Genomic DNA, 15,741 nt, shown 5'->3' with positions numbered 1-15,741 from the left:
AAGGTTAAAAAAAACTAAAGCAAAACAAAAAGGAAAATAGACAAGCAAAAACGCACTGGATATGTATCCACAGTGTCTCACTTGGAGCCTCCCTGGATGGAGAACAGCATCACAAGTGGCAGCAGGGACCCAACTCAGCACCCCAGGAGGGTAGCTGATCTCACACCACACATCGCCCTCCCTGGACAGAGCAGCACTGAAAGGCTCTCGCCTGCCTGGTGCAATTACACCACTCCTAAGAGTGAAGGGGCAGGTGCAGAGACAGGGCCTGAGGCTGCTCTAAGCATTTACCCTAAAATATTTGCTCCAACTTTTACGCCTGTGTTTCAGTAGAATGGGAGAAAGATATTCCCTCCTTAGAGGAACCTAGACATATTTTTCTAGTAGTAAAATCAACTATTTTAAAAAAACCAAACCAACATAACTACCAACAGAACAAAACAAGGACATGCTAATGCAAATGGGAAAAGTTGTTTCTTTGCTATTCAGCCTAACAAATAGTAGGAAACAAATTTCTGCCAGGCAATGTGGTCTATACCTCTAAGTTAATTAGCAGTAAATGCATATATAGCCAGTGGGAGGGGTGGAAATCAAGAAACTTGTTATTTCTGTTTCTTGGTTCCTGTGCATTTAAATTCACAATTACACTTCTAGAGGAAGCTGCCTCTCCAGCAGAGAGGTCTGTACTGATCAAGGGAGCTGCCTGTTTCAGATACACTTAAGAAGGTATCTGTTGCCAAGGGGCCTCAGTGTTGTAACTGTTCACTGTTCTCATTTTCTCTTCTGCCAATTATCCAAACGCTTTTCCCATTCACTTCATAATAATGATAATAATACCTTCATTAGATAATCTCAAGGCAATTTCTACTGTAAAGCAAATTGGGGTTATTTCACCCTATCGACAAGAAGCAGGAGAGGTCACTTAGCCTTTGACTGAAGCTAAATGCCCAAGTAAAATAGCCAGATTTCACCAGTTTCCCTTCTATGAAAAACATAGGAAAAAAACCTGCTACTACTACCACTGCAAAGAAGCCAGTTGCTTGAATACCTGTGGCCTTTTTTGTGCCTGAAGGAACCAAACATTCTTCCAGACTGATGGACATCCTTGGCTAACTCTGCATTGTTTGTGACTTTGGTTAAGTCATGAGGATGAGGAACCTTAAATACAGCAATGTTGCAAGGACATAACACAAAGAGAGCTTGATCATTCCTTTTCATCACTTCTCAGCTGCAGAGCTACAGATCATTTTCTGAGCAAGGCATCAGCCTGTCCTTAATGCATCACTGAATTAATCAAAGTCTTCTTTTGTAAGAAGCCTTTAATATTCCGGAAGTTTGAAGTTGGGATGCTGTGATTGAAGGTGGCTGCAGCAACAACGAACCTTTGCTGCCAGTAGAGAAGACTTGGCCAGTAACTGTTGTATCAAATTCCAGGTAGATTGGTACAGTGCTGAAATAACCTACTCTAAGCTAGTAATCATGCACAGCTTGCGGCTATTCATGACAGTGTTGTAAGATATGCAAAATAGAATTCCACCTTGTTGTGATTGTAGATGAGCTCAGGAAACAAAATTTGGTTCCAAATGCAAAGTCTTGCAAAAATGCACAGAGAAAACAATCACTGCTCTAAACCTATCTCTAGTAATGATACCACTAGTCTATTTTTATGCAAAACTAGATGTTTACAGCATTATAAGAGTGACTTAATGTGACCTTCTCAGTTCTTTTCACGGGCACCCTTATTACTGAAGCCATAATGATCTGAAGGTATAGGACTAAAAAGTTTTGCAGAGAGGCCTTATTAAGCCACCTAATACAGGCAGGGAAAAATATAGTCAAGTTTTGGCAGCAGAGTTTGTGCTCCTGACATCTCCTCTACTTTCTCCAACAGCTGGTTTAATAAAAGCTGTTACCTATCCCTGCAAACCTTGGCTTGATACAGGATTCAGACTAGGAACCAGTCACACTACCCAGAGATATCCACCTCCCAGTGTCCTAACAGCATTCAGAACATGGTCCATAGTAATAAGCCAATGAGTCCTTGAGAAAAAAAAAGCCACATTTTAATTTGTGCCTCAAATTTGTGCTGCAGATTGTTAGACATATGGAGCTCATTAAAAGCTTTCAAAGATAACAGAGCCTTTGTCATTGGACTCTTGTTTGAAGTGCATATGGTTGCTTATGCACATGACAGTAGCAAAATACACAGCTTATCTCACAGTCTCTTCCAGTACCTGAAGAACTAAAATTGTTATAGACAGAAGTACTGGAGGGTTATTCTCCAGGTGTGCCCTTCCACCACTACCCTCAGGTCAGAGATCAAGAGAAGATGGTTAGATTCACATGGAGTCAGAGACAAGATTTGGCAGAATGGCTCTGTTCCATGGGATATCCTGAGTCCTGGTTATACAAGGAAAGCACATCATGTCAAGAAACCTATCAGATAAGGGGGAATTAGGGCAGTGAACATGATTTGGGACTAGTGTAGGACAGTTGTGTTTAAAACTTCATGAGTTTGTTCTGCCCTGCATAAAGTCATGTTTTAAAAAATACTTGGCTTTTAGAAAAAAAAAAAAATACTTTGAAAAATATTTAAGAATGCAAGTATATAAGACCTGATCTTAGAGATCATTATAGTAATTATCATTATTTTTTTATACTTTCACCTTATGACTGCCCAGAAGCCAACCTTCCTGAGCTACTCTAAGATGAGCATTTCTAAGGACTTACAAGTGACAGATGTGACATGCTCTAATCAGTCTTCTTATGACATTGTTAATCTTGACTCATGACACTAACTTTAGATTTCACTGCCCTGAATACTATCACGACAGATCAATGAATTGTGCATCAGGAAAACATGAAGAGAGAGAGTGCTTGCTTGCTTGCTTTCTCTCCATCTCTCTCTCTCTCCTTCTGTCTTCCTATCTCTCTTTCCCCCTCTCTCCCTCTGCAGACTGTTGTTGCTTTTATATTATTTTTAGAATAACTTGGCCAATAAATCTGAAAGGAACAGGATGTGGGAAGTAAAATTAAACCAATCTAGCAGAGAAAGTCATAACAGGAATCAGTGAATGGGAGTTAAAGCCAGATGAATTCAAATGAGAAATAGAGCACAGTGAGTGTGATTAACCATTGGAACAGACTATGAAGGGTACCAGATTTACATCTCTTGTTTCCTTTGTGGAAAATATGCTTTGAAAGGTGGTTTATACTGGTAGCTCCTGAATTCAGTGGTGAAATACTTGACTGAAATGTAGCTGTCTGTAATACATAAGAAGTCAGACCAAGGCTATTTTTGGCCTTTAAATATGTAAAGAAGTGTTACCAGCTCTTCTGTTGGTGCCCTTTTTCTATGCATTCTCTTTCCTCTGGATTGCTGAAATTTTGCTTTGATTTCAGTATCCAGTAGGCACTAGAAAGAATAATGCAGACACACAAAGCCAGACAGAAGGAGCTCCTGGCTCCTTGTTTATAGCCAAGACCCAAACAATCCCCGTTTATTTCTCCATTGGGCTCTCTCTATCCCTGTGTGTCCAGAAACTCAAGCCACCAAAGAAGGCAGGCTGACAGGTTTATCTTCTGAGACTTTACTCTATGCCATACTGCAAGTCATAAAATCGTTGTTAGATGAATGAAAACCCACGCTACTCCTATTCAAAAACCGGAGGAGAAACTGGCTGCATTACAGCAGTCTAATTAATGAACAGACATAAATAAATGTGTTCTGTTCACATCATACTTAGATAGCATTATGCTGCTTTCTTCTGTTCTGTTCTCTTCTACAAGGGGTAGTGGCAGAAATACCAAGTCTCATCAAATCTAGTGAGTACAGACAGTAGTAGAGGGAGGGGGAGGAGAGAGGGTACTTTGTTGTATTTGGGGCACTTTTTCAAAGATGATTATGAGAATCCCAGTCTGAATGGACAGGTGATGGTATTCCCTTTGACAATCAGCAGCAGCAAGAGAAGCAACTCAGTCCAGACCACATAAGGAGTCCCAGTCATCTCCTAGGCTGTGTGGACAACACTGATTTAAAAACATGTTCCCACCTGCAGTAAGAGATATGGTCTGTAGAAAGTGGGGGACAGCATTTCAAGACCTCTAAAATGAAGACAGCAATGAACTGTATTTAGGGAAGACATAGCTCACCTGAAATCCCAGAATCTGTAAAGAAGGGATTAGTATCTGCGTGGTCCAAGTACTGCCTTACCTACAGTGTGTCACTAATGAAGCATTCACCCCACCTTCTGCCTTCCTACATCAACTTTCCCATTCAGTTCTGTGCTTCATCACTACAACTCACTTGCCTTTTCTTCTTGGTTAAACTACCCTATGGTTTGATAACCCACTAATGGTTTCAGATGATAACCATTAACAACCACTGAAGTACTGCTCGAATTTGAAAAGCCTTGCAGAACATGGAAAGGGCTTAATGAAGAGCTATAACAATAGTAAACGCTGGTTTAGTGGTAAATGCAGATAAAAAGAGTGTAGGTTACTTTAGCTGTTAATATCTGATTGGTGTTTAACCAGCGCCAAGCACTACACTGTCCAATTCTGGCTCTGCCACTGAATAGTCTAATTTCTTTTTTCTGTAAATAGTTATGTAGGCCTGACTCTTCTGCCATGCCCACTCTGTTGCTGCTGCAGTGGCCCTGTTATTAACTATCTTGGACCTGACTTTTTGTCTCATCAGCAGGAGCTGCTGAATTATCACTGACAGGTGCCACAAACGGTGAGCATGATCAGCCATCAGAAGGGTATTCTAGTGAAGAAATCTCTCTGGCAATGACAATACGCATAGTAGGAGCCCTGATTATGTCTTGGACATACATATATCACTATGGAGCAGTTTTATTAAGACCGCAGTGCAGCAGCTGCTGTGGCAGGAAAGGAACTGATGATTAAGTAAGTCTCAGCATTATCTCAAGGGCTAGCCACAATGAAGGGGTCACCCCCATGCTCATAGACAAAGGTGGCACCAGGAGAGACAGTCAGACACAAAGAATGTAAATCATAACACGGCAGCAATTTCTCCCATTGCTAGTTAGTGCTTTACCACCAAAACTAGCAAAGAATATCTTCCCGGACTGTAACTGCAGTTTCCATGTCACCTGCCAATAGCAACAATGAAGCAGCTAGTGGCAGCACCAGAACAGGAAAGATGTAGAGTTTAATCTAGCTGTGGCTGGAAACAAGAACTGACTCCTACCGTTAGAGAGACAAATCACCGTGAGTACATTTGAACCTGCCTGTGAGGAAACGCTGTCAAAGGACCTGGCTGAAGAGCACCCTAATGACTGTAAGAAGGAAGAGTGACCAAGAGATGCTAACCACACCTCTTGTCATTTTGAGGACAGCAACAGTGAGCAGCAACCAGTCACTCACCTTCCACCCAAAAATGTAGGATAGTTTTAACAGGGAAGGAGTTCACATGCTGTTATGGTTTAACCTGTCAGGCAGCTAAACACCACACAGCTGTTCACTCACTCCCCCCACAGGGGGATGGGGGAAAGAATCGGAAAAAAAGTAAAACTCATGGGTTGAGATAAAGACAGTTTACTAGGACAGAAAAGGAAGGGAACACAATAATAATGACATAAGAATAGACAAAACAAGTGATGAACAATGCAATTGCTCACCACCTGTTGACTGATGCCCAGCTTGTCCCTGAACAGTGGGCTGCCACCCACTGGCCAACTCCCCTGTTTTATTATTCAGCATGACATCATATGATTTGGAATATCCCATGGCCAGTTTGGGTCAGCTGTCCTGGCTGTGTCTCCTCCCAGCTGCTTGTGCACCCCTAGCCTCCCCTCTGGCAGGGCAGTATGAGAAGCTGAAAACTCCTTGACTCTGTGTAAGCACAGCTCGGCACCAACTATAACATCAGTGTGTTATCAACATTATTCTCATCTTAAATCCAAAACACGGCACTATACCAGCTACTAGGAAGAAAATTAACTCTATCCCAGCTGAAACCAGGACAATATCCACCTCTTATTCTATACCATCTAAGTCATGCCCAGGTCCCACACTTTCCAATACATTCCAATGAATCACCACCACCTTTCCCATCTTTTGATATATACATACAGATATCATTCACTTAGTCTATGTGCCATCCCTCTAAAATGCCAGTTGAGTTTATTTAGTCCATGTCTTTGGTCTCCATCTGTTATAACAGTCCTTCAGGGCAAGAGAGATGGTGTGTGGTGTTGGAGTGTTGTTCCAAGATAAAGCCAGTTCTGGTTCCATCATCGCTGTGCTTGTACAGTTCTATCATCGCTGCACTTTGCTCAGTTTCATCAGAATTCATTCTTCATTAATCTGGGTAATTTTTACTGCAATACCGTTGATATGGCGTATAGCAACCATAGCACTGATGACATACAGTATTATAGAACAATTAACATCATATAATTCAAATCATTGGCTATTCTCACCCAAAATCAAATCCCCTTGAGGTACACATGGGACTTCCCCATCCTTCTGCATTACAAACCAAGTGCACCCAGGTCATTGAGCAAAAGCAATCCCATGGGTGGGTTTGCCTTTGCCCAAGGCAGGAATAACCCAGCCTGTCTTCCCCAGCACATTTTTTATGTGCATTACAGGGCCTTTATCTCCTTCTACAGTACAGACAAGTTTTGATTGGGCAAGACCAGCTCAACTGGCAGATCCCCTAGTGTTGACTAACCAGGTGACTTTTGCTAAATATGTATCCCAATATTTGAATGTCCCATCCCCCATTGTTCTCAGAGTAGTCTTTAACAGTCCATTGTATGGTTCCATTTTCCCAGAGGCTGGTGCGTGATAGAGCATGTGATATACACAGTCAATGCCATGCTCTTTGGCCCAAGTGTCTTTGAGATTGTTTCAGAAATGAGTCCTATTCTCTGATGCAATTATTTCTGGGGTGCCATGTCACCATAAGACTTGTTTTCCAAGGCCCAGAATAGTGTTCTGGGTGGTGGCATGGGCACAGGTTATGTTTTCATCCATCCAGTGGTTACTTCCACTATTGTAAGCACATGGCACTTGCCTTGGCAGGTTTGTGGGAGTGTGCTATAGTCAATCAGCCAGACATCCCCATATTTATATTGTAGTCATCCTCCTCTATACCACAGAGGCTTTAACTGCTTGTCTTTCTTGACTGCAACACTTTTCACATTCAAGATAACCTGTGTGATAGTGTCCATGGTCATGTCCACCCCTCGATCATGAACTAAACTATATGTTGCGTCTCTTCCTTGATGGCCTGAGATGTCATAGGCCCACCAAGTTATAAATAATTCACCCTTATGTTGCCAGTCCGGATCCACCTGAGCTACTTTAATCTTAGCAGCCTGATCCATCTGCTGGTTGTTTTGATGTTCTTCAGTGGCTCAACTCTTGAGTATGTGATGTACTTTTACTACCAGGTTCTCTATCTGGGCAGCAATATCTTGCTATAATGCAGCAGCCCAGATGGGTTTGCCTCTGTGCTGCCAGTTGCTCTGCTTCCATTGATGTAACCACCTGCACAGGGCATTTGCAACCACCTATTAGTCGGTATAGAGATAGAGCACTGGCCATTTTTCTCACTCAGCAATATCTAAAGCCAGCTGTATGGCCTTCACTCCTGCAAACTGACTCAATTCACCTTTTGGTTCAGCAGTTCCTGCAACTTGTATAGGACTCCATACAGCAGTCTTCCACCTCTGATGCTTTCCTATAATATGACAGGACCCATACGTGAACAGTGCATATTGCTTTTCATTTTCTGGTAGTTTATTATACAGTGGAGCCTCTTCAGCATGCATCACCTCCTCCTCTGGCAATATTCCTAAATCTTTGCCTTCTGTCCAATCAATGATCATTTCCAAGATTCCTGGGAGACTGGGGTTTCCTATTCAAGCCCGTTGTGCGATTAGTGTGACCCACTTACTCCACATGACATCAGTTGCGTGATGCGTAGAGGGGAACCTCCTTTTGAACATCCAGCCCAGCACCAGCAGCTGAGGTGCCAGGAGGAGCTGTGGTTCAGTACCAACACTTCTGAAGTAGCTCGAGCTCCTTCATATATTGCCAATATCTCCTTTTCAGCTGGAGTATAGCGGGCCTTGGATCCTCTGTATCCCCGACTCCAAAACCCTAGGGGCTACTGGCTCCATTATCTCAGCATCAGAGCAGGCAGATGGCAATGTGTTCTTCCGGATGACAACTGAAATCTTTTCACATATCTCACAGATTACTCAGGGCTAGGGATCAGGTGGTTACCTGTGAGTTCTGCCTCTTCCTCCTCCTCTTCTCATGATGGCCCTGCTTCAGAGTAGCCTGATTTGTTCATTTCTTCCTCCTTCCCCTTTTTATTAAGAGTTTCTTCCCTTACTAAACAAGCTGATTTTCGCATCCAATATTTCTTCTTCTGTATAGGGGTGACTGATACTGGCATGGGTTGGTTTTCTGGATCAGCTGCAGTGCCTGTCACGGTGGTTGGAGCGGCTGCAGTGACTGTCATTTTGTCATCAGATCTAGATACCTTCTTTTCCCCTTGAGAGTACTCAATAGTGCTGAACAGGGCTCAGTAGGCATGGGCCAGGCCCCAGCACGTTGCAGTGATTTGTGTCTCTAGAACTGACAGGGCAACAGCATACTTTTTCCAAATATTTCATTAGATTTTCAGGACTCTGCACTTGTTCAGGGGTGAAAGTCCAAAATATTGGACATGTCCACTGTCCTAGGTACTTGCCCACACTATCCCACACACACTACCACTCATAACTATCCAGCCTTGGTGCAGATCTCTGGCTGGTAGTCTTAAATAGTTGTTTAACCTTAAGCAAGACCTGAAACATTCAGGAGATGTAGCAATAGGAACATGCTGGTTTGAATGTCCCAAGGATATTAAAAATTCTCAAGGGCTATTGCAACTAACCTGGAGGAGATGGGAAAGGGAAAGGAGTGGCGGAAAGTGTCCTCCCTTGTGTCCCCCACAGATTGACTCTCCAAGGAGAAAAGGTAAAGAGTGTAATTATTAATAGTTTCCAAGAGATGGTTCCCAAAGTACAGAGATGACAGCAATGCTGAGTACAAATACCAGATTAGTCTCATGACCAGTAATTCTATCATATCATAAGCCAGTCTTACACAGTACAGCAAAATGATAACCTTAATCCAGCCCCCAGAGACGATAAACAGCACAACAGGGAACATAAACAGCAAGGAAGGTGTTACATAACACAACTCTGAGAACAAGCACAACAACTCTAAGAGCCAATAAATCAACATTGTGACCAGCAACTATTAAACTAATAGAAAGAATGCTTATAACAAATTTGTTTTAACACACTCTGGTCAGGTCTGTCATTATTTCCACCCTTCATGCCCCACATTGGACACCAAAAAGGACAGTTGTGTCAGGCAGCTAAACACCACACAGCTGTTCGCTCACTCCCCCCACAGGGGGATGGGGGAATCGGAAAAAAAGTAAAACTCATGGGTTGAGATAAAGACAGTTTACTAGGACAGAAAAGGAAGGGAAAACAATAATAATGATATAAAGAATAGACAAAACTAGTGATGAACAATGCTCACCATCCTCTGACCAATGCCCATCCCATCCCTGAGTAGTGGGCAGCCACTCCCCAGACAGCTCCCCCCTGTTTTATTATTCAGCATGACATCATATGATTTGGAATATCCCATGGCCAGTTTGGGTCAGCTGTCCTGGCTGTGTCTCCTCCCAGCTGCTTGTGCACCCCTAGCCTCCCCTCTGGCAGGGCAGTATGAGAAGCTGAAAACTCCTTGACTCTGTGTAAGCACAGCTCGGCACCAACTATAACATCAGTGTGTTATCAACATTATTCTCATCTTAAATCCAAAACACGGCACTATACCATCTACTAGGAAGAAAATTAACTCTATCCCAGCTGAAACCAGGACACAGGCACACTAAAAAACAGGCTGGAAGTAATACTGATATGGCAACTCAGAGCTCATGGGGTGCACCTGAGATGCTTTAATTTTTGGGGGCAACAGATCGTAACCATTTTCCATCTTCCCTTTGGGAGGATAGCATCTTCCTCAACACCATACACTTAGTGGATTATACTTTACTCTCTCATGTGTTCTCACTACACAGAAAAGCACAACAAATGAGTCTGAGCAACCTTCCTCTCCATGTTTGTGTCTCAGGCTATCTCAAGCAGAGCATGTATGGAGCAGTTCCTGTGCTATGCTGAATTGTGTCAAACCATGACAGATAAGAGGTCTCTTTGATTTGCCCTGAGCTACTGCTGCCTAGTACCCCCATCACCTCTGTGGTGTTCAGGTGAGTCCTCATATACCAGTTCAGGATGAAGTCTTTTCTCACTCCATTTCTACTAGCACTTTCCTAATATATCTATTTTGCTTCCTTTTTCTTTAGGAAAATAATTGTTTCCCACTACACTCCAAAGAGCCACCTGAAAAACATATTGGTTTTCAGCTATGGAAAAAGTGATTTCCTCTTCCTCCTTTTGCTTCTAAACTATAGTCTGAAAAATACATTTCTTCTCTGATTTGTAGAAGTCAATTATTCCTTTAGGGATCTTAGGCCATGCACAACTGCCTATAAAATACATTTTCCCCTTTGCTTTGAAAAATGTATTTTCCCCATTGGGGCTCTTAAATACAGGTTCTAGGAATCAGGTAGATGCTGTCATTCAAAACTTCATTGTTTCTGGGCCAATCATAACCTCATTTTTTACCTCCTCTCCCTCAGCACTGCAAGGCAGCAGGCAGTTACACAAGAAAGCTGTTTCAGTGGGCTGCAAATCTGCCAGAAGAACCATTTTCACTAGATGAGGGAGAAAGCATCAGCTTTTTGTGATTTGGTAATGACAGAGTCTCCAGGAGTGGAGAAGCTCAGCACCAGTGTGAAGAAAAGAAGACTCTCTTCTCCAACAGCTGGACAGGAGGATCCTGTGGTTTTCTTTGGCTTCCGACTCCCACGCTAATTAACAGAAACTGGCACCCCACAGGATCTCCATAAATCCTGACCTGAATGGATAATCTGCTGCACTGACATTTTCAAACTAAGGCTTCAGACTTGGAGCAATAGTTCACAATTGCTCACATAGCAAAGTACATAAACGGTACCTATTTCCAAAGCAACGGCTGGATCTGATATTATTAATAATGAGGCACAACTTTCTAACAATATGAATAACCTAACAAATGAAATACACTGTCAGACGAAGTAGTGGATTGTCCGTGTTCTGGTGTCTCTGAATAAGATGTCTTTCTGTAAGCTATACCTTAGTCCAGCACAGGTTATTGGTATCTTTACAGAGTTGACAAGGCCAAATTCCATGTCCTGTACTTTGCAGAAGTTCAAGTTATATGGTCAAAATAGTGTCTCATGGATTTAAAATCTTTTTTTCTATGAGTCTGAGAAAAGAGGTTTCCCATTTTTTTAACTCTTTTCAATATTTAATTCCAGTTTTCTTCTATCAAAAGAACATAAAGGCACTCTGAGGAAAAATGAGGGAGAAGGGAAATTAAAGGGCTTTTATTAGGGCATTCTTCCTTTTCTGTTGTGTGTTTTTAGCAAGAATCTCAGCAGTTACTCACAAAGACTTACAGATCAGACTGCATGTCCTATCTGTTGCCTTCTATAGGCAATGTAATTTTAAAAGAATAAAAAAGAAAGGAATATTTTAGAAATGCATTCATTCCCTGTTATGCATTTCTGCTCAAAGCTTGTACTGACTTGCTGGGATACCTGCTGAATCTAACAGGAGAGCTGTGTGCATCAGAGAGATCCCTATTCACAACAGTAGCAATCCTCCCACTGAGTTTAGTAGGATGGGAGCTTGCCTACCCATCCCTCAACAGAGCTGGTTTTCACCTTCTCTCCTTGCCCCTGGCCCCATGAAAAGGAGAGAGAAAAGCGAATAAGGACTCATTAAAAAAAGTTCTAACATCTAGTATTTCGAAAACATTGGTAGGTAAAGTTAGGATTTATGCCTTATTCAGAGCTGGAAAATTGTTGCTCTAGAGATTAATATGAAAAAGACCCAACATCTTAAAAGGCACATATATGAAATTCCCATCTCTAAAGCATAGTGACACTATTACACAAATCATCAAATACTTGGAAAACGATAGTGCCACTAGTAATGATAAAATTTAATTTGTAGGTGATCAAAAGTCTCCACACACTTAATTCTACAGTTATGTCTCCAAGGCAATGGACATGCCAAAAACAATCTCACAAGGGCTAAATCCTTAATGAATCAAACTGAATTACTCTAGGAATTAATTTGGCTGAGATAGCACTATACACACTGGGATTTTCAAGAAGACCTGTCAAAAATTACGATGCTGAGATCTTACTTAAGCACCCTAAGAAAAGCCTGAAAATTCAAAACTATTTGTTGATTCCCAGGCAGGATTTCAGCATTTAATTAAAAATAATAACCATTTAATGAGAATGCCTATTACATGACAGATATTTTAAGTTATAAACTTAAGCAACTAGAATTTTAAAGGAAGGAAATGTCAACAGGAAATTTTGCCCTGAAGACTGGCCAGGAAGCATATATCACATGCATTTGATAACATTTCTGTTTAAGTTTATATTCAGTGTGTTGGCAACAATTGCTTGCAATTAAGGTTTCTGGCCATTAGGAACGATACTTGTTGAAAAAGAAACAAGGAAGTTGTCTCTTTTTAGTCCAAAGTAAGAAAGGGGGAGTAGATGGCAGTACCACCCAGCAGAAAAGAGCTGAAAGGTGACAGAGCAATTTTCCAGCAGCTTCTTCAATATTTAGCAGGTTCTCTACACTCACCTGAGATTTCTTTCAGCAAGTTTTCAATCATTTTACCAGTAATCTTCTGTCCAGCTTGTTCTCAGGTGTTTCTCAGACACTAATATTTATCCACACCAGACCTCCTCATACCCTCTGTATATCATTCCCTCTGCTCTCAATAGTCTCCACATTCCCCACTGACTACTTTCTGTGCAGTTCCATGGTTACTCCTCACCTTCGCTGGCTGCAGTGGAAAATATTTTCAGCTTAAAGTATGCATAAGTGAGTGTGACTATGCATCTTCATTTAGTAAATAGCATACTTTACTCAAGGCAAGACACAAAACTTGGCATGTCTGCTGCTAGCAGATCCAATGCTACACTGTGTTGACAATACAATTAGGCATATGGTTGCTCCTGAGATTGAAAGAAGTACTCCTGCTCCTTGTTGGACTTCACTGCTGTGACTTAATGCTGGCAGCCTGATGTAGCTAATTCCTTGCTTGCTTACCTGAGATTTACCTTTAGCTTTCCCTTTTAGTCATTGTTTTAAAAGTAAATTACTGAACAGTTCTACCCCAAACTGTTCAAACACAAATCCTTATTTGCTTTGAATACAACAAAGTAGAAGATGCAATAGTGAGATCTGAGTGGTGCCTATCAAGAATTTCCTTGCTGTCAGATCACCGAGGGTGTTAAAATGAGTTTATGGATTTTGTAAGGAGATGTTTACCTAGGTGTCCTTGGCTTTTGCCAAGGTTCTTTTCCCATCCAAATAGAGAACAAGTCTAAAACTTCTCAACATCTTTAGACAGGTGCATTCAGCATGACACATCCAAGTCATCAGTGAAAGCCAGGTACTCTTTAATTAGCTTTCCTAAATTGCTATGTCAAAAGTATTTCTCCGACAATTTTAAGACCAGAGGATTTCAGACAGAACCATGCCACCAAAAACTTGTAATAGTATAGGTCTATTGATGGACACCTGGCCAGCTTACATCAACTGAAAATATGTCCCACAACTTTAACCCTAAACACTTGAACAACCCCTTTGAACAGCAATGTGTTATCAATAACACGACAGTTGGAAGCAGAGATGTCAGTGGATTTTATGAGTAACACTTCAGTCTAGCCCATGCTGGTGACATTATGCCTTCTACTTCCTAAACCCGGAGAGCCAAGAGACTTGTATCTGTTGTGTTATGTACACACACACACTGGAAGATCAGAAACTCTTGAGTACATCCTTAATAGTAGTCTTCCTGATGCAATAGTCATAGCAGTGTTACCAAAAGAGATTATCACTGTTCCACTCTTGGTGACTGTCATGAAAAAAAAGGGGTGAGTGACTGCTGGCTGCAGCTTGAGTTTCTATGCTTTGCTATTCAGCTGAGGATTTCTTAGGCAGGCAACATTTAACTCTGCCCCTCTGGAAACCAAAGATGCTAGAGAATTCAGTCATGGAGTACACAGGTTTCATTTAGCAGCCAACAGTAGAGCAGAGCCAGTCAAGCATCCTTGAGTCTCCACAGCAACATGATTTATTGCAGACAAACCATACTCAGAACAAGTGATTTTTCAAAACATTTTTTAGAAAAGTGTTATTTCTTTTAGCACAATTTAAGAGCACACATTTACATATGCATTGTCTACTGATAACACAATTGTTATGTGACCAAATGGCTTCAAGAGAAGGATAAAGTTTTCCTATGTGATCATCTAAGACTCCACTACCAATGGTAGATGTCCAAACTACCCTTGATAAATTAGACAGATTAGGGAACATTTCTATTTTAAACTCCTATTAAAAAAGCATTGAAAGATATTTGCATGCATTCATCACCTCCTTGCTAACGCCACTAGGTACTGGGCTCACTTATACCAATAGCTGTTAGAAGCTATCTTATCCAAGAGAGCCCATGATCTGTAACACATAATAAAGAAATCAAGTCTTCTCATATGAGATTTGCTCTGAGCAACTGTTGATTTTGCTGAGAGGAATAATTTCCATCAAAGATGTGCTAAAAATTAATCTGCAGATACATGTTAAGGGGGGTATACTGAGACAATCAAACTGATGCTTTGTTTCATGGCCTTAGACCAGAAGTGAGCAACATGTGGCTCTTGAGCCATATGCACCTCTTGAGCTGTTCAAGTAAGGTTTCCATGCCAGGGCTAAATCACATTGTAGAAAGAGGAGTAATGGGCCATGCTGGCACAGGGACTGTGGGTATAATCAGAGTCTCCTGCTAATAGCAAGTACCAAGCCAGAAGGGGCTAATGAAGCTGATATCACTGGGTGACCTTGAAAGACTATACGCATAGCCCCACCAATTCCCAAAATACAATCCATGATGAGCCATTGTCATCTCCCATCTGTGAATTGCTCTTCAATCATCTCTCCCATTGATTCACCATGTGTCCTGTTGTTTACAGCCATATGAAAACACACAGGATTGGCCACCCTTGTGCTACCCTGCAACCAGTATTTGATATTTTAAGTGGAAAAGAAGTTTTAAAAATCCATCTGTAACAAAGATAATTACGTAAAATGCAAAAGCAAAAAAATCCTCTTCTACTTCCCAGTGCTGGAGTTTTGGAGCATATATATCTTATATAATTATTAACTGGAATTGAGTCATGATTGCTTGGTAAATGCTTTTAATTTAAATTTCAGAAGGAACGTAACTTTTTATTCCGTCTGAAACTGTATTTTTAAATTATTGTGGATATTCCTTAGATCAAAATATTCTTAACAGTGAGATGGGAAGAATGGTACAGAGGGACTTAGAGAAATTATGACATTTATCATTACAAGAGATATTACTGAAGAACTGTACCCACCCATGAGTTATTATCTCTTCTCTTTCATTAAAACAAACCTCATCAGAGACATAATGCAGTGTGGATATAGACCCAACTGATGGTGAATTCTCTGTAAAGAGGTGGAAAGGCAAGAA

General features: G+C 41.3%; 1 long non-coding RNA gene across 1 annotated transcript in view; it reads right to left on the bottom strand.

Moving 5' to 3' along the window:
- The window catches only part of LOC141941712 (uncharacterized), a 43,098-nt gene extending 30,156 nt beyond the window's left edge, over nt 1–12,942 (bottom strand). Inside the window, exon 1 of the long non-coding RNA XR_012628393.1 lies at nt 12,822–12,942. This is a non-coding gene — a long non-coding RNA (uncharacterized LOC141941712). The remainder of the gene's footprint in view (nt 1–12,821) is intronic.
- Nucleotides 12,943–15,741: the final 2,799 nt, after the last annotated feature.

Source organism: Strix uralensis, chromosome 3 (assembly GCF_047716275.1).
Source record: "Strix uralensis isolate ZFMK-TIS-50842 chromosome 3, bStrUra1, whole genome shotgun sequence".
Classification (NCBI taxonomy): Eukaryota; Metazoa; Chordata; class Aves; order Strigiformes; family Strigidae; genus Strix; species Strix uralensis.
Note: the sequence above shows the minus strand (reverse complement) of the source record. Positions and strands in the feature narration are given on the sequence as shown.